Genomic DNA, 19,527 nt, shown 5'->3' on the forward strand with positions numbered 1-19,527 from the left:
TGGTGTCTCGTGAGGGGACAGGGTGTTGGTGGTGCAGGTCGCAGTGGTGGCTGGTCCTGATCCCTCTGTTGGCTGCTGGCTGACCAGTGGCCCCTGGCTGCTTTGACTGGTGTGGGTGTCTTGTGGGAGACCTGTGGGACATAGGGGACACACTGTCAGTATCTACTATCTGTTGTCAACTTCCTAATAAACTGTTGCCTATAAACTGCCTACTTGACTACATTGCCCATAATGCACCATTCTGGTGATTGCTACTCTGAAATGGAGCTATTTTGGTTGTGCATGCTCCTGTGTACAAGGTGGGTGGGGGTATGGCATTAATGAGGGTACATGCATGTCTCATGGTACTCACCGGTTGATGGTCCTGGCTCATATGTGTCCAGCTCTCCCATTCCGCATACTGCCTCAGGCTCAAGGGTCTCCTCTACCCTTTCCTCCAGGGGTGTGGGTGGTGGTAATGTTGACGATCCCCCTCCGGTGCCCCTCATCTCCCGGAGCCGCTCTGCCACCCTCTCCATGGTCTGGGAGAGCAGGTCGTACCACCTTTTCTTGAGTTCTTCAATACTTCAGTGGCTGACACACAGGGAGTTCACTTTTTCCTGGATGTCCATCCATAGTCTTCTTTTCTCCAACTCTGGCTCGGTGAGTGCTGCCCTTCCAAACAGTTGGTCATGGTGCTGACAGCACTCCTCTGTCAGCACCTCCAGCTCTTTTTCTGCAAATTTAAGTTTTCGCTTCCTTGGTGTCTCTGCCATGGTAGCTGCTGTTCTTTCAGTTTGCAGTTCAGCTGTTGAAATGGGTGTGGTCCTCCCTCCTCCCAGGTGTATTTGTAAACTTCCTGGCTGTGATGTCATCATCATGTGCCAGGAAGTGTTTTCCAGAGTGTTCTGCAGCACCTGCATTCAATTTGCAGCAAAATCGCAATTTGCGACACCCACCCGCAAATTGCGTGTCCGTTTTTTGGGAGGTCGCAAAAAGCGACCTCGCAAACAGTGGACTCGCTCTCTGTGGTGCGATTTCATTTGCGAGTCGCAAATTGAAGTCGCGTATTCTTGCTGCATTACATTTTGCGAGTCGGAAATTGCGAGTCGCACCGACTCGCAATTTCCGACTCGCAAATTTTTTCCTACCTACATCTGGCCCATAGATATTTTATAAGCCCTGGTAAGGGAAAAATAGCCACAGAATAGACTTACAAATGGTGAGAATCGAAAACCTTGCGGCACTGGCACCAGTAAGATACTGGTTCCGTGTTTGGTCCAAGAAGGATCTAACACCATACAAAGACGCGCTGGTAGTCATCATGAATCTTCAAATCTATCAAAAGTTACCTTGGTTTAATCATGTCACAACAACACTGGCGGCCTTGGACCTGGAAGATTTCTGGTTACATCCAGACAAAATTAGGACGGACAGGCTTCCTGCAGTAACAAGGGCCTATTTGGTCCATAAAACACAGACACTCCTTAACTCACCTGGCCCCTTGCTAAGATGTTTCCTATCCTTTAACCCAGAATGTAAACTGGCTATTTCCATCGACACGATGTACCCGACAGACAAAAGATCTCTCTGTTTCAAACTTCTCATGGGCACATTACCAGTGACCTCAGTGAATAACAAATGGCACTTCGCTGAGACAGGGAGGTCAGCCTGTTGCCCCTGCCACTTGAGGGGCCAAGAAACACTTGTCCATTTTCTACTTTTATGTCACTTTACAATTTTCCCTCACCGTATGTTTTTATGTCCACTTTTAAGAAAGTACAGGGTCAGGACCTGTAAGGAAGCTGAAGTCCAAAGATATTGTGCAGGCTGTCTCAGCATACATTCATGAGGCATGAAATATAAGAGCCTTAACTTACGTATAGTTTTCACCACCTTTAGCCTATTATGACCACAGATCGTTAGTATAGCTGGGCAAGCAGATTTTAGCAGAGAGATGGTTGGGGTCACTTCTGTTCCTTACCAATGAAGTATTTACAATAGACTGAGCCAATATAGTTCAGATAGAAGAAGTATTTGCAGGATGTAAGCTTTACAACTAGATGCATTAGCTTAACAGTCATATGAGCGATAAGGGAAGGTTACGAGTATTAGTAGCCATAATCTGCAAAAGCTTTAGCTGTAGATGGTGCAGTAAGCACTGTCTGAACACAAGTGAACTTTAACTAACCACAGACGTTATTAGATACATTGTATCTTCTATCACAGATCTTGAATTATTGTGTTTAAATGCTTTTAATTTGTAATTTTGGAAATTGTTATTGCCGGACACGCTGACAACAATGAAGGTAAAGGCTATTAGGGTAAGTCACAACCACACCCTAATTTATCCTCTGCTCACCTAATGGTAGCTGGGTATTAAGCAGTCAGGCTTCACGTAAGAGGCAATGTGTTACGTATTTGTGAAACACTTCAAAAACTAAAACTGTGAAAAAAACACACAAAAATAAACCGCACCTGGTTAGAAAAATAGAGCCCAATTTAAAACAACAAAAATCCAATAATTAGAACCAGAGCTAGGAATTTAGTAGTACTTAAAATAATGAAATGCTAGCTGAGTCTATCTGGTCGACATAGACTGAGTCAAATCTGAAACTTAAAAGAATTAAGGGCCATATTTATACTTTTTGACGCAAAACTGCGCTAACGCAGTTTTGCGTCAAAAAAATTAGCGTTAGCCGCCGGCGCTGGCTGGTGTGCGTGAAAAAAACCGACGTACACCAGGCAGCGCCGGCGTAGGGGGATATGGAGCTTGGGCGCCAAAAAATGGGGCAAGTCAGGCTGAGGCAAATTTTTCGCCTCAACCCGATTTGCGCCATTTTTTTTCGACTCCCAACCCCCATTGAAATGACTCCTGTCTTAGCAAAGACAGGAGTCATGCCCCCTTGCCCAATGGCCATGCCCTGGGCATGGTCATTGGGCATAGTGGCATGTAGGGGGGCACAAATCAGGCCCCCCTATGCCACAAAAAAATATATTAAAAAAACTTACCTGAACTTACCTTAATGTCCCTGGGATGGGTCCCTCCAGCCTTGGGTGTCCTCCTGGGGTGGGCAAGGGTGGCAGGGGGTGTCCCTGGGGGCTTGGGAGGGCACCTCTGGGCTCCTTCCGAGCCCACAGGTCCCTTAACGCCTGCCCTGACCAGGCGCTAAAAAACGGCGCAAAAGCGGCCGGACGTCATTTTTTTTGACCCGCCCACTCCCGGGCGTGAATTTTGCCCGGGAGTGTAAATACGGCGCACATGCCTCGGAGTCAATTTTTTTTAGACGGGAACGCCTACCTTGCATATCATTAACGCAAAGTAGGTGTCCACGCTAAAAAATGACGAAAACTCCATTGACTTTGGCGCTAGACGCGTCTAACGCCAAAGTATAAATATGGAGTTAGTTTTGCGTCGGAATTGCGTAAAAAAAAACGACGCAATTCCGGCGCAAACAGAGTATAAATATGCCCCTAAATGCTAGCTAGGTCTATCTGGTCGACATAGACTGAGTCAAATCTGAAACTTCACATCGAATGCAGAAGAGCGTGAGTCAGATTCAGGGGCCAACCTTGGCCTGCTGGAAAGTACCTTGTTTGCATCGATGTCAAGGGAGATGCAAGGAGGAGAGGAGGGATTGCATCATTGCTGATTGTCAAGACATAGGTGATGCATCGGCTCTGAGATGCCCAAAGTTGGAGATCCATTGTGCCTTAAGCAATGCAATGTACTCGATCCTTGCAGTAGCGGTGTTGCATCGGCATCAATGGAGATGCGTCTGTGGCACAATGGTGTTAATGTGTGGATTCTTGCTGGAGCAGCACTTTATATCAACTTTTAGGGCCCAGAACTAAATTGGCACCACTTGGCAGTGCAAGATTTCACAGATGGCAGAGTCCCCATGCTGTAACAGGTGAGTTGGATGTGTTTTGTATCTCTGAGACTTCAGAAGCCAGGAGACCAGTCAGCTGGTCCTTGAAGTCACTTTTGTGTTGGGTCCACGTGATGTGGCTCCAGTCCTTCTCATCTAAGCAAGGAGGACATCAGGTCAGAAAAGCAAGAAAGTAGTTCTTCTAGAGCAGCAGTCCAGCAGAGTGGGAGTATTTCAGCAACACAGTTGTCCTTCTTCCTGGCAGAGTAGTCACAGGTCTGGAAGTGTATATAAGTATATATATACAAGAGAGAGTTGTCCTGAACAAAAGCGCACTCACAACTGGTCATTATGGAATGTAGCAAAGTCAGCAACTTACAGAGAATTCTTTGGCATTTTCATTATTTCAGGCCTTGTATTTTCAAACATCTATGGACATGTGTTTCTGGGTTAATCCCTTTATCAGCAGAGAAAAAATGTTTCATTTCATTTTCAAAGGCCAACTGCCTGGCTGCTCATCAGATTTAATTGCAGGTACCTCATATCAGTTGAATACCAGTTTTATCCCAGTGGACCTCAAGTGAGCTGCAAAGTGTATCCTGGTAAAGGTAGTCCTTCACATTTATAGGAAAGTAACTTAGCAATAAGCCACAAACCCCCACTAGGTCCAATCAAATTCTCAATAAATTAATCCTGACTTAACTCTTGGTAGCTTGGAAATGAGCAGTTAGGCTTAATTTAGGAGACAAGTGTGTAAATCGTTCCATAACCACAAAACAGTAAATAGATAAAATACAATAAAAAAACAAAATCACTTTATAAAAATAGTTTATATTTTTTTCTTTAAAATGACACTAAAACAACAAAAATCCAAAAAGGTAACTGGGGATATGAATTTTTAAAGATTAGGGCCCTCATTATGACTTTGACGGTCTTTCGAAAAGACTGCCAAAGCTGTGGGCGCCAGGAGACCCCCACCATATTAGGAGTACTGCAGGATTTCCAACACATTTTGGTGGAAATCCTGAGTAGCTGTGCTGTTGGGTGGAGACACATGGGCAGTTCCACCATTGGCCTGCCCTGCCAGAAGGACTCCACCAGCCGTATTACGACCTGTAATATGGCCTGGTGGTGTCCTGATGGCGGGGCGATGCCGGTGGTGGAAGCGCCTGTTCCTGTTCCCTGCCGGACGACCTCCACGCCAGATAAGGTAAGTCGGGCATCCGACAGGGGAGGGGGGGTGGGAGGTTGGGGGTGTTGTGTATGCATGGGTGAGTGGGTGTTTGTGTGTGTGTATGTGTGTTTGTCTGCGTGTGTGTATGGGTGTTTGTATGGGTGTGTGCAAGCGTGGTTGAATGCATGTATGAATGTTGAAGTGAATGTGTGTATGAGTGTTGCAGTGAATGCGTGTATTGATGCATGTGAGTTTATGCCTGTATGTCAGTGTTGGTGAATGAGTGTAAGTGGGGTGCGTCTGGGTGTTTGTGTGCATCTATGTGGGGGGAAGGCAGGGTGCTCTACCTGAAGGGGGGTTGTGAGGTTCTGGTATGGAGAGGGGGAATTGTGCTTGTTGGGGGGCTGGGGGAGTTGTCTGCCAGTGACAGGGAAGAAATTCCCTGTCACCGGTAGCCTTTCCAACAGGGATTTTGGGGCTGTGCTACTGCTGCGGAAGTGCTGGTTGAAAGCTGGTTCAAAATACCACCTGCATTCTTCACTGGACTGCCAGGTCGGAGATGTTCATATCCGGCCCAGTGGGTACGATTGCCCTGGAAGTCTGAGCAGGTGTGTGACCACCACTGTGACCCTGGTGGTCAGTAGACTGCCATGGTCTGAGGGCCAAAATGTTTTCAAGTGCTTAGTAATTAAAAGCACAAATCAGGACATCTGGTCGCACTCAACCGGGGCAAAGTCAAAAGTTAATGCTGAATGCGATCACCAAGTGCGATGGCTACAATGAGCAAGAGGCCTCAGTCAAAGTTTTACTTTCACACAATTGTTTGAAAATTTCTCACAGACCGGGACAAAGTCACAATTTCCAACTCTCTGCTAATCTAATCAGGGGTAAGTGGCTGTCTGGGTTTGCAGGAAATGGGGGAGGTACAGTTGCTGTTCCAAATGTCCTTCCCTCCTTTAAAGTCCAGTTTGCTGCTCTACCCCCATCCTGTTCGACCCTCTGCTGAGGCAGACCTCCTCCCATGAGTTGCTTCCCATGTTTCAGCCCAGGCCAATTCACACCTCATCAAGGCAGCCGGCTCAGACTGCCAGAAGCTGGCAAATCAGAGGAGTGCACTAATGGGCTGAAGTTGGCAACTTTATTAAGAGTTCTAAAACTCTTTCTAGGTACAAGTTAGATTAAATTCAACAGTGGTAAGTTGTTGGATTTGTTATCACTTTTAATTTGATACTAAACTTGCCATATTTAGCCCCTTCCTATGGAAAATAAGACTTTATTAGTTTAAAAAAAAGTCTCTTCATGTTAGCCTAAGGATCCTATTCACTACAATAGATAAAAATATGGCCATTGAATGCTGCAGCCATTGATTTCAATTGATATGCTAATATTGCATGTTTTAGAGAATGGTTCCCCACGGCTTTGGCAAATCTTGATACAGCTCCAGCTTGTTGTGTTAAAGTGACATTGCTTTTATATGCATGAGGGTTCCAGTTCATTTTTTCATCTATCCGACAGCCCAGATAATCATAGGTCATGACACGATCCAGAGGCCTGTTCCTAACCTTGAAAGTTGCCTGCAGTTTCTATTTTTGATTGAGGATCATGTATTTTGTTTTGCATACATTTATCATCAGATTCTTTGATGCACAGAAGTCCTCTAGGCCCTGTATTAAATGATGCATTGCTACGTCAGTTCGTGGTAGTAGCACAGCATAATCCGCAAAGAGCAGTATTGGTATACTTTCGTTTGCCAGTTTAGGAACATCAAGGTATAGGTTCTTCATTTTTTGGGCCACCTCATTAATGTAGCAGTTGAATAAAAGTGGGGCAAGAACGCACCCTTGTTTGACCCCACGTTGGATTGGTATCTCTGCTGTAAGCTCATTTCGTGTACTATATCTAACCCTTGTGGAGTTTCCAGTGTGTAATAAGATTAGCAACCTTAAGATTTTTCCTGCGATGCCCATTTCTGCCAAAAGGTGCCATAGTTTTGGGTGGTCCACACTGTCAAATGCAGTCTGAAGATCGACAAATACAAGAACATCGGTGTATTCTTTAGAGAGACGTATTTGGAAAAAATCAATGTCATTCTAAAGAGTTGGTCCACCGTGCTGTGGCCTTTCCTGTACCCCGCTTCATTTGGTGATAGTAAGTCTCCTTCTTCTAGCCAAAGTGCTATACGTGATTGCAGCAGCTTGCCCATGATTTTTCCCGTGCTGTCGAGAAGAGAGATTGGCCTAAAATTATATGGATTACCTAGTGGGCTCTTTTTGTGTATTGGAACTATTATTGATTTTGTCCACGATGACAGAATTTCCACAAGACACCAGACAATATTATCTAGACGAGTTAAGATTGGTAGCCATAGGACTAGATGGCTGCAATAAGTGTTGAAAATATTCCGTCTAGACCCGCTGCCTTTCGTGGTTTTTGTGAGAGGATGCCTTGCTCGACTTCTTTTTCATTGAATTCGTACTCTAGTCTGTTGATGAAAGACATAGCATTGGTCAGATGACCAAGCTTGGTCTGAGAGTTATTAATACAAACTGACTGATCGAATATTTCACTTGTGGAAACTTTGGGCCATTGGGCCATTGTCTCATAGTTCTTTGGCAGCTTTGTTGTCTCATGGATTCTGGTTCTACTTTCTGCCAGCATTTGTTTATGCCTTTTTAGGTCCATAATGAGTTCTGATGGGAAGTTATCATCTCCTTGGTGTTGGGCTGTGAAAGGGTCTTTTGGATCTGCGAAGGATGCCATGGCTTCCTTGTCGTCGCCTCGATACAGGGCTGTAAAGTGGTCAACCAATTGCTGTGGGTTGATATTCAGTTCCAGGTTTTTTGGTGGCCCATCGCATCCCCACCTGATTATTTCCCAAAATGTTCTTGAGTTTCCTGTTGAGATTGAGTCTAAATGTTCTACCCAAAACTTATGAGGAAAGATCTTCTTTTTATATTTTATTGGTTTCTTGTATTGGGACCTACAGTCTAAGAAATGTTGCTTGTTTGTCTTGCTTGTATGCCGATTCTGCAGAGCCTGTGAGAGGGACTTTTTTCAACTCTTTCCTTCAACATGTGTTCCAGAAAATCATTACATGATTACAGATTTAGAGAGGCGCATCATCGCCTGGCATGTCTAAGATTGTAGTGTACTATACACACCAGGTTTCACTTGGTGGAAAGTTGAAAAGGTCAACCTTGACTACTGATTGAATTTTTTTCCTGTTTGACCTCAAAGTGATTGTTGGACAATTTCGGTTATGCGCAGATACAGGTTTCAGGTGGCCTGTACCTGGGTGCGTCATCTCCAATAGCAATGGAACATGGTCACTTCCAAACCTGGCCTCAACTTTCATGTCCTTAATGTAATGCCAGGCTTCGATGTTAATTGTTATGTAGTCAATGGTGCGTTGCCTCCTGCCAGTTTGGAACGTCGGATTCAGAGCTTTGTCTGAGTTAGTTCTTCCATTTAGGGTATGCATTCCACATTCAATTAGGGCCTCGAAAATTAGCTCTCCCTTTTTTGCGCTTCTGCATTGCTCTGTGGGGGTTGTGGAATGTTCCAAGCCTTATCTTCTTCAACAATCAGCTCGTCCCTATTATTGGATGCGGATTGGTGTTGAGGTCACTGCATATTAACAGAACGTTACTGCAAGCCTGAGGTATGCACCTGCCTCTAGCTCCAAGGGGTCATTTTACCTGGGCTTCTGCTCTTCTCCTTAAGATGTACTCTTTCAAAAGTTTGCACTCCTGGCTTAACTTGAGCCCAACTGGAGGGAGGAAAGTAAATATTCACCAATTCAAGAGACCATGTCTTGCTTTCCATTGTTAGTGTGTGCATGTTGTTGCTTAAAATGGTATGAGTTACTGCAAAGTGTTCCAGTAGTGATGTTCTGGCCCAGATTGTCAGGCCCCCTGCAGGCCTGCCTTTACATTGTTTCAAAGTTGGTATATGAAACGAGCAATAACCATCTAAGTCAATGATGTTTACAGACCATGTCTCCTGAAAGCAACTAACATCTTGATGTTTAATGGATTCTAGTGAGTCTGTGTCGTCAGTTTTAGATTTTAGGTCTGCGATATTCCAACTTAAAATTTTTAATGCCTGTCTTATGTTTCCTTTTGTTATTGCGGTGTCCGTTATTTGCTACCCACTACACTGTTGTTGTTCTGCCAATTAAATTTGAGCTGATGACTCAGCTGTTTTGTGAGAATACTTTCTTGGCGTAGTTGCTAACAGGCAAAACCTCATCTTACTCAAGTCTGGCCATTGCGAGAGTAGATGGATAGAGCTAATTGCCCCCTGCAATACTGAGCCTGGTGGTTCCTTGATCCTGTTATTGCTGTACAAATGTTTTATTTGTGTTCTTTTGAGGAATATGGAAGAATATGTTTCATTTTGTGGGGTACATATTTTTATTCCCCATGTCTTCATTGTGATAGAATGACTTAGAATCTCGTTTGCTATCCTTGCAGAGCTCCAGAATGTTTCAGTAGATTCTCCATCGATTGGCCCTTTCCTTTGCATAAATCTTACAGAGAGCAAATTGTTAGTTGATACATTATGCAGACCCGTCAATGAGTTTACGAGGTATATGATGTTACTCCTGTTAGTATGTCTGGCTTCCTCTCGAAGAGTACTCCGGGCAGAACGTGATCATTGCTTCCTGTTCATTGATTCTACTGGTGTTTGTCACTAAACTCCTACGCCTTTCTTGAGTCTGGCTTCTTTGGGGCCGAGGTTCGTCTTGAGATTTATGTTTGGTGTCAAGTCAGGCCTTAATGATACAGGCCATACCGTCTCATATGCCTGCTGGGGGGGTCTTGCCTGGCTGGTATGCTCATCGAACAAGTCCTTGTAGGGATGATTTTTAAAGGCAGAGTCCATGGATGGAGGATCATCATTATCGTTGCCCCATGAGTAGTTATATTTACACTTGTCTCTCTATCCGCAGATTCTATGTGTTTTTGATCCCCCAAATTAGTTTTAGCATTACAAAGTGATGTACGCTCAAGGCTAGTAAGCACTTCTTGCCTTTGCAATTCGCTGCCCTTCCACCTTTCACAGGCAACGTGTACTTGGGCTAAATGGTCTATTTCAGTGTCGGTCTCATCTTCGAGGAATATAGCTCTTGGGTAGCATAGTTTCAGATTTGGCATCTCTAATTCCTGTTTTGTGTTCCCTATTCCGTTAGACAGTTCCTCACTTTCCATGTTTGCCACTGATTTCGTAGACAGGCCAATTTCCATCCTCTTCCTTGTTAAATTCTCAAGATTGGATACTAGGCCTCCCCTGTGTCCAGTAGGAACATGGTTACTGTGGGAGTGAAGGGTACAGCCTTTGTCACACAATAGACCTGGGTTTTTATTCAAGAATTCACTGTTCTTGTCAGGCATTGGTCCTGGGGATTCTGCCAGTATATTTTGCCCTTTGTTCATTTAGCAGGCGACATTATTCTTACAAGGTTGCATAGTTTTGTGGTTGTGCATTTTTGTCTGCCCAGTTAAAGATTTTTGATCTTTCACAATCAGCCATGTTTTGTTCCCCTTAGCATTTTTCCTGTTGTTTTTAGCCTTCCCCTTTGATTGTTGCATTATTCCCTGGGACTTCCTCCCTGTGATGATTGGAGTATCAGTTACCGCAATAAGTATACCACTCGGTTCTTCTGTGATGCCATCTGAATATCCTCCAGTTTCCAGACTGTCTGTAATGTCCAAGAGTTGTAGGGCTCAACTGTCCGTTGGACTGCTTAATGATTTTGTAGGCTCAGGCCTGGGATGGGAATATTTTTAAGGCTATTTCTGCTGTCTTCAATGATCTTTTGATGACCTTTGGGACTTCCATCAGTTTCTCTATTAGTGGACCGCATATTTGCTTTTCTTCAGGTTCAGCCGTGGTCTGTTATCTTACATTTTTCACTTACAGCACCTTCTACCAAGACCATTCTTTGATCTATGGCCCTTATAAAGGCTGTAAATTGCCTAGTCAGTTTGAGTTGCACCACAAGTTTTTCTGACTGGGTCATGAGCGCTGCTGCAGTTGAATCTAATGTTACACACATAGGGCCTGATTACAACTTTGGCGAAGGGGGTTAATCCATCCCAAATGTGACGGATATCCCCCCACCGTATTATGAGTTCCATAGGATATAATGGACTCGTAACACAGCAGGCGGGATATCCGTCACATTTGGGACGGATTAACCCCCTCTGCTAAAGTTGTAATCAGGCGCATCGTCTTCATTCTAATGAGTATTGGTTGATCCAGTGGGAGATCTTTTTCGTACTCCTTTGAGGTTTGGGCCATCAGGAATTGCTTATCTTGTACGTGGTTAAGATGGCCTTCAGTTTCTCTCCCGCCTTTAGACTTGTCACCCCTCAGTGTATTTATGTCCAGGAAGTTCAGATCATCAAATATTATACTGTCCAGTTGGTGGTCGATATTACAGATTGAGTTAACAAAGGAGAGGTTATCAAGTGAGGAGAAGTCCAGGCTGGGTGATCCTGGATCCATTCTGTCTAGTCTGTCATTTCTGTCCAGTATGAAGTTGTCTATTCCACTTTTGGATGTGGGAGAAAAATGAGTCTGATTTGGTCTTGTAAGTTGTATATTTATTGAGTGGGCTGGCTTAGATTCCTTCTCATTTACACTATGGGATTTTACCATCTTTAAATGGATACTTTCTGATATAATTTGGGTCTTTTGAACTGTCTGATGTAAACTCCTGAGTCCTTGGGGTCCTTGTGGGTCTTGTGGCCCTATATAATCATGAAGGGACTCAGGGGTATGCCCCTGGCTCTTCATTCCTTCTCCTGAAGTTCTCCACTCAGAAGATTGTTGAACCTGTGGTAGCAGGGAGGGACACTCTCTCACAAGGAGGCAGCCCTTGCTTGGGTAACTGCACTGTGGTTTTGGTGATAGGTGCCGAGCTACTGTTTCAGCCTTCTCCGATTTGACAGCTCCACTGTCTCCCTGTGCTAGCTCCTAGATGACATGTAACGTGGAATGCAACGTCTGTTTCTGTTCAGTGTTCACAATAAGATAGTTGTAGTAATTTGTTATGGTATTTGCCCAGAGTATCTGTTTATTATTTAGGGGAGAAGAGACCCTCGAGCTCTGATTGTACGATGCCTTATCATGGTTCCTGAGGCCCTTGATTCTTTCCTGTTCCGGTCGTACCTTTGTTTCATGTACATGTCTCCTTGTTGCACTTATGGAGTCGCCCTGGCTTGTGACTCTTCCCTCTGTTTCCCTGCTTGATGCTTTTAGGATCTCAGTGCTGTCCACTTTACCCTGCTCTTCTTCAGTGAACAGGGTTTTGCCATCCCCCGGAGAGCCACTGATGTGAACGCCTGGAAGACAAGAGGCCAGGCTAGTCTCCCCGGTCTAAGCCTTGTCCACTTCGCACTGGCTTCTGGGTGTGGGGCCCCACACACTGGGTTCTGTTTGTTATGTGAGCCCTGGGATTGTTGTTGTGTTTCTACCATCCACCTCCGACCCCTCTACCTCCTCAGGATCCCTAGAAGCCAGGTCGGTTCGCAGCTGTCCTATGTCATGTTCCTGTGCCTGCACCTCCTTATCTCTCCTTGATCCTCCCCTTGTTCCATACATCCTAGGAGGTCGGGGTTATTAATTTTACTGAGTAGCCACTGGGATTGTCTCTGTAGCGGGTTAACAGTGGACAGACAAATGGGACACAGCAAGCTGCACCAACCTAATGCCGGCCACTTCTGCCGTGCACCACAGCCTTAGGCTCTGAGCCTGCTTGCCAGCAATCAGCCCTTTGTTTCAACCGGCTCCAAATTACGCTCTCCAGAACCTTGCCATCCGGCTCTCAATGTTCGGTTGGATAATTGATTGACCCTGGGCAGCCACACGTTCTTCCACACCATGGGGCATTCTCCTCTGGGGCTCTAGTCTTATTAACCCCAATTATGTATGAGCTGCATCTGCCATTAACATGCTAGGTATCCCTTGAAGGTATGCAGTGGGTGGGCACACCTTAAAGCTATCCTGTCAAGGGAAGGTCAACCTCTCCCTATACCCAACACCATTGCCTCAGCTCTGGATGCCAATTTACACCTCATCAAGGAACTGATTAGCTCCTGCCTGACAATAGGACGCTCAGGCAAATGGGCATCTTAGACAGGATAAAGCTGATTTTTAAAAAGTTTATTTTGTAAGACGTGTTACTAATCCAAATTTACCAATGAATTAAATTGGACATAAATGTATTAAAAAGTCAAAAAGTATATTTTATGTCTGCTTAATGAGCAGAGGAAACATACTTATTTTTAGTATTAGCTTCTAATGATTTCCTATGAAACCCGTAACCCTACTACAGTGAAAATAGGTTTTACGGCATTGTCACTGAAAGGGCATGTTTAACATTAGAGTTTTGCATGTGGTACTTTTGAATATCATGCGCCCTACTTTATGGCTATATAAGGCCTACTTATCGACCTGCCAGTTGGAGTACCTCACTGTGGGACTCCATGGTGCCTGGCTGATATTGAGCCTATACCAACACCCGCAACCCATGCCTGGAACCTTTGAACAATCATCAGTAAAAAACTGGACATGACTGCGTTAGTCAATGCTGTCACTGTATCCTGGTTCCATACCCTGAAGACGCTGAGGAAGACCTTGAAATGGCTATTGAGCAGCAATAGAAAAACTGTCACTGACACCCTTGTCACCAGTAAGTTGAGCAATGGGAACACCCTCTATGTCAAGATCACTAGATCACTAGAAGACTACAAACTATACAGAAACCGGCAGTCAGACTCATCCCCAACCTCCCTCACAGAACTCACATCACACTACCTCTAACGAGATCCACTGGCTCCTGATACACAAACATGCTCAATTCAGACTCCACACTCACACATTCAAGACACTACACAACTCTGCCCCCCTGAGCCCCAACAATCTCATTTCCTTCCACCAGCCAACCAGATACTTCTGTATTATAGAACTCTTATTTGCACACATCCCACACATACACAGAATCAGATCAGGAGGACAATCATTCTCTTAAATCGCTCCTCAAGAATCAGAGCCTCCTCATCTTTTCTTGAATTCTGCAAGAAGCTGAGGAGCTAGCTTTTCAATTAATCAACCTACCATAGGCAGGGCTAGGCATCCACACCTTCTCAGCACCAGGATAATCTTGCAGGTGATAGAGCGCTTCACAAATAGCCTGCGAAAAGGAGTTATTTTGACAGTTCCAATTTGCAGTTCCAACAGACACAGCCAGATTACTGGAACCAGGCCTGCAGTCATATTTTGCAATGTCACTTAAGTGGTGGCACAATATATTCTGTATTCCACTATTGACACTTAACTTTTCAGACTCTGGGCAAATTTGTACAACACAACAAGGGTTTATATGTATGCTAAATGTGTCAATTAAGAGTATAGAATTTTGACTTTGCCCCAGTTGAGTGTAACAAGATGTCTAGATTGGCGCATTTGGTTTCTATGTGCTAAAAAACATTTAGGCCCTCATAATGACCCTGGCGAACAGCGATAATATGGCGGTAAGTACTGCCAACAGGCTGGCGGTACTTACCGCCATATTATGACATTGGCGGATTGGCTGGAGCCAATGTACCACTCCGACCGCCACGACAGTAACAGTCGCTGGGCTGGAGATATCCATCTCCAGCCCGGCAACCGTCACTGTTCCGCCTGCAGGATTATGACCCCACCTACCCCCATGGTTTTCGTGGCTTCCTTAACACCACGAAAAACATGGCGGCAGGCACTATCAGTTACAGCGAATTCCTTCCCTGTCACTGATAGGGGTCTTCCCCATCCACCTCCAGTTGTCCCCTCCACCCCACCTACCGTTTCACAGCCCCCCCAACATTCACGCCTCTCTTCACAGACACACACACACGGATACACACACCCATTCCAACTTGCATCCACACGTGCATACATCCATTCACACACACATCCGCACATACTTACAAACATACACCCAGACATGCATTCACATCACACAACATACATGCACTCACACCTCCATACATGCACACACGCATTCCAACACGCAACACACACCCACATTCACACACACACAAACATTTACACACACCCACACACACACACCCACACACCAACCCCTAATCCCCTCCCCTGTCGGAGACCGGACTTACCGGGATCCAGGGGGTCCTCCGGCAGGTGATTGGATGGGGCACTTCCACCAGCAGCAGCGTCCGCCAGATGAACACTGCCAGGTCGTATTATTGGTCATAATACTGCTGGCGACGGTCTACTGCCGTGGCGCTGCTGCTGGCAGCAGCGCCACCTTACCTCCATCCGCTGGCATGGCACAGCTGGATTATCGCCATTCTTGTGGCGGACATCCGGTTGTGGTCATAATATGGCAGATGGCTCATAGCCACGGCGAAGAAGTGGGCTCAGGTCCCCAATAACCTAAAGAGGAAGATGTTAAGCCCACCTCAGAGACACCCTCTGTACCCCAGAATCCCAAGAAGGAGGAGAGTAAATCTCACCCCCACTCTGACAAGCAGAGGCAGAGAGACCCAGGGTTAAGAAAGCTCATGGACAACAGAGCCTGTTTTGCCTGTCAGAAAACAGGTCACTCCAGAGGAGATGCAGCCTGTTCCAAGAAAGTGGTTGGCACTGAACTATCCAGTGTAGCCATAGAGGAGGACTCCTCAGGTGATGAGGTCCTCATAACTTTGGGCTGTGGGACAGGTCGAGATGGTAAGCTGGTGATCCCTGAGGGTGAGTTTAGGCACTTTCACCCCGTTCAGGTGAATGGGATCAACCACTGCTCTGAGAGACACATGTGGCAGTCCCACCATGGTGAGTGACTGAATGATGTCCCAAGAAATATATGTCCCAGGGGAGATAAGGAGAGTCAGGGTAGCCACAGGTGAGGTCATCACCAAACTTGTAGTCATAGTGCCCCTTGAGAGGGAGGGTAACCTTGAATGTTATAGGGTGGTGGTCAGTGCTGACATCCCCTTAGATTATATCCTTGGCAATGCCCACCCAGAGGTTAGTCTAATCCCAGATGGGGTGGTCACCCAGGGCTCCCCCAAACCAAATTCCTGGGTAGCCAGTCCCTACAGGTAGGAGACAGGGGTCTCCAAGAAAAGGGAATAGAAAAGGAAGAGTAGGCCTCTCTTCAAGAGTGGTCCAGTGAGCCAAAGGCCTTTCGCCCCAGTAGGCGGAAGCCCTGAGTTGGCACTGGTGAGGTCTCGCCTGACCCCAAGGAAGTCCTGAGTAGTCAGGCAGTTAGCCATGTACTGACAGAAGGGAGAGTGGAGGAAGGGTACCTGCCACAGGATGTGGTAATCCCCTACTCTAAACAGCAAGAGGGGTGCCAGTACCCCACAGTTGTACCTAGAACAGCTCACAAACCTGTCAGTAGAGAGCTTAGGGTGTGGTTTTGGGTTCTGACAGCTGTCTGTAGCCTCTGCTGGGTGCTGGCCTTCATGACAGCACTTGACATGGCCTGGGAGGCAAAATCCAGGGCCAAAAGCAAAGTAGACTCCCTGACCCTGTTGGTCACAGTGGGGTTGCCCAAGTGTTGGGTAGCCTCTGTGGGTATGCTAGGTGCTGCCCTAGCAAAGTTAAGGATAGAGGAAGTGGGCACCTCACTACTCAAGTTGGCTGAGAGAGAGGAGAAAGATCCCCTTAGTGGGAAGTTTCAGTTTAAAATAGGTCACTTTACTTTTGGGATGGGCTCACTACCCAGAGGGAGTGACCATGACAGGAATATGTAAGGTAGAGTAGGCTCTGCAAAAAGAACAGACAGTTTTCCTCACTGTCTTTCTCACCTGACAAGCTAGGAAGATTCTCCCAGGGTTGGTCTGAATCTCCTGGGTGTGTTGACTGGGCAGGCCTGTGTGGAAAAACTGGGATGATTGCAGAAGCCCCCTAACTTTTTGCTCTCCTTTTCACCTATACTGGTGTTTTTCTGAGTCTGATGGTGCCATGGGCACTGCTAAACAGTCCCATGGCCTGTGCTCTGATTAAAATGGATACCCAAATTAGGCTAATTATAATTGACTGTAACAACCTGCCTATAAGTCCCTAGAAAATTTTAGGCCATGCAGGTTTAGGGCCCCCAGCATAGGTAGTCCAATCATAGGTGCACTGCTGTAGTGCTCAGTGTCATTTTAAAGCCAGGCCTTTCATGCTGGCTGCTTTTAAGTTAAAGTTAAGCCCAAATTCCATTCTGGAATTAAAACATTAATAGTACTTTCAAAGTCCTAAGCTACCTCATTTTCACATATGTCTCCCCTAGGGTATGCCCTAAGTGTTTGTAGGGTTGGGTGCAGTGCAACTATAAGCAAGGACAATGTTTTATAAGCCATGATGAGGGAAAAATAGCTAAACTTGTTTTTCCCTATTGTAGTGAATGGGCACTATAGGCTAACATGGAGAGACTTTATTTTAAAATAATAAAGTCTTATTTTTCAGAGGAAAGAACTAAATATGGCATGTTCGGTATCAAATTTAAATTCGTACTAAATATAGCATCTTACCACTGTGGAATTTAATAGAACTTGTACCTAGAAAGAGTTTTAGATCTCTTAATAAAAGTTACCAACTTCAGCTCTGAAGCACCCTTCTCTCATTGATCAGCCTCTGGTAGCCTGAGCCAGGCAGGCTTGATGTGAAGTGACCTGGGCTGAAACAAATGAAGCATCTGTTGAAAGGAGGTCTGCTTCAGCAGATGGTAGAACAGGATGGGGGGAGTGCAGCCAAACTGTTCTTCAAAGGAGGGAAGGACATTGGGACAGCTAATGTACTCCCCCCATTTCCTGCAAACCCAGACATCCAAGTGCCCCCATATTAGATTAAGAAAGGGCTGGAAAGGGGTGTGCCAAGGGAAGCCTAGCCCCATCAGTGGGTGGGCTCAGCCAGACTTAGGGGGACATTACGACCCTGGCAGTCGTTGCTATAGTGGAGGTATTACCACCAACAGGCTGGCGGTACCTACCTCCAATATTATGACATTGGCGGTTTGGCCAAAGTCAAACTGCCAAGTTAACACACTGACCGCCACGGCGGTAATGACTGCCGGGCTGGAGACTTCAGTCCCAAGCCCTGCGGCTGTCACTAGGCCGCCCATGGAATTTTGACCCTGCCCACCACCATGATTTCTGTGCTTTCAGTAACACTAAGGTAACCATGGTGGTAGGCACTATGAGTGCCAGGGAATTCCTTCCTAGGCACTGATAGGGGTCTCCCCCGCCCCCGTTCCCTCCCCCTCCTCAGAGTCCTCCTCCACATTCCCCCTCCCACTCCTAACCCCCCTCCCCACGTATACACAAACACACACACATACATACACACTCATTGCAAAACTCACAAACATACATCCAGGCACACACGCAAGCGCACGATACAACATGCACACACACACACACATACACTCATGCACACACACATTACACATGCATGCACACATTCACACACAGTCACACACCCCGCCACACATGTACACAACACCCACTAGCCCCTCTACTGTCGGAGAACCCAACTTACCTGCTTGCAGGGGGTCCTCCAACAGGAGACGGGACGTGGCGCTGCTACGAGCAGCAGCGTCCACCAGCAAAACACCGCCAGGCCGTATCATGGAACATGATACTGTAGGCGGTGTTTTGCTGGCGTGGTGCTGCTGCTGGCAGCAGCGCCACCTTACCGGCGTCCACCGCCATGACCATCGCCGGAATTCCGCCAGCCTTCTGGTGGAATTCTGACTACGGTCATAATGGCATGGACAGTCGGTAGCCATGACAACGGTATGTTGGCGGCCACCACTGTGGCGGTAGGCGGCATTTGCCGCCAATCTCATAATGAGGGCCTTAACCTCTGAGAATCAATGTTTGCCATCTCGGATTTTTGGAAAATGCAGCTCCACTTCCCAGGAACTGGTCACCCCCAGGTGCTGGATAAATATGGCAGAGGTGCACCCCACCTTCGATCCCTAAATGAACAAGACAAGAAGCAGATGTACTGCCCTGCTGGAACCCTGGCCTGTACCTGCACACTGCTCTCAGAAGGACTTTACCAGCTGCACACTTGGGCTTCACCAGTAAAAGGACTTTGCCTGGCTTCTACTGCATCAGGAAGGGACTCCCTGTTTGTTACAGAGAGAACATAGCTGACCAGAGTCCCGTGCATCAAGCCCTAAAGAAACTGACCAGCTGACCAATGACCAGTGGTCATTTTGGATTTAAGCAAAGTGCATTCTGGGAGTTGGAGTTTGGAAAAAAGCTCCATAAGTGGACCGTCCCAGTGTCATGAGTCAAGACCACGACCTGGCCTGACTTGCAGGTTGGTCACGCTAAAATGCTCCGGAGCCCCAGACTTCCAGGATTTTAATGGGGACTTGTGGAAAGACAATCTGACGACGTCATCTCAAAATCAGCTTGCTGTGGAGGGTCATCTGATGTTGGAGAGAAAAAGCTCCCAAGAAGTTTCTAATTCCAAACGTAAAAGGTTTAC

The sequence above is a fragment of the Pleurodeles waltl genome, chromosome 1_1, assembly GCF_031143425.1.
Source record: "Pleurodeles waltl isolate 20211129_DDA chromosome 1_1, aPleWal1.hap1.20221129, whole genome shotgun sequence".
Lineage (NCBI taxonomy): Eukaryota > Metazoa > Chordata > Amphibia > Caudata > Salamandridae > Pleurodeles > Pleurodeles waltl.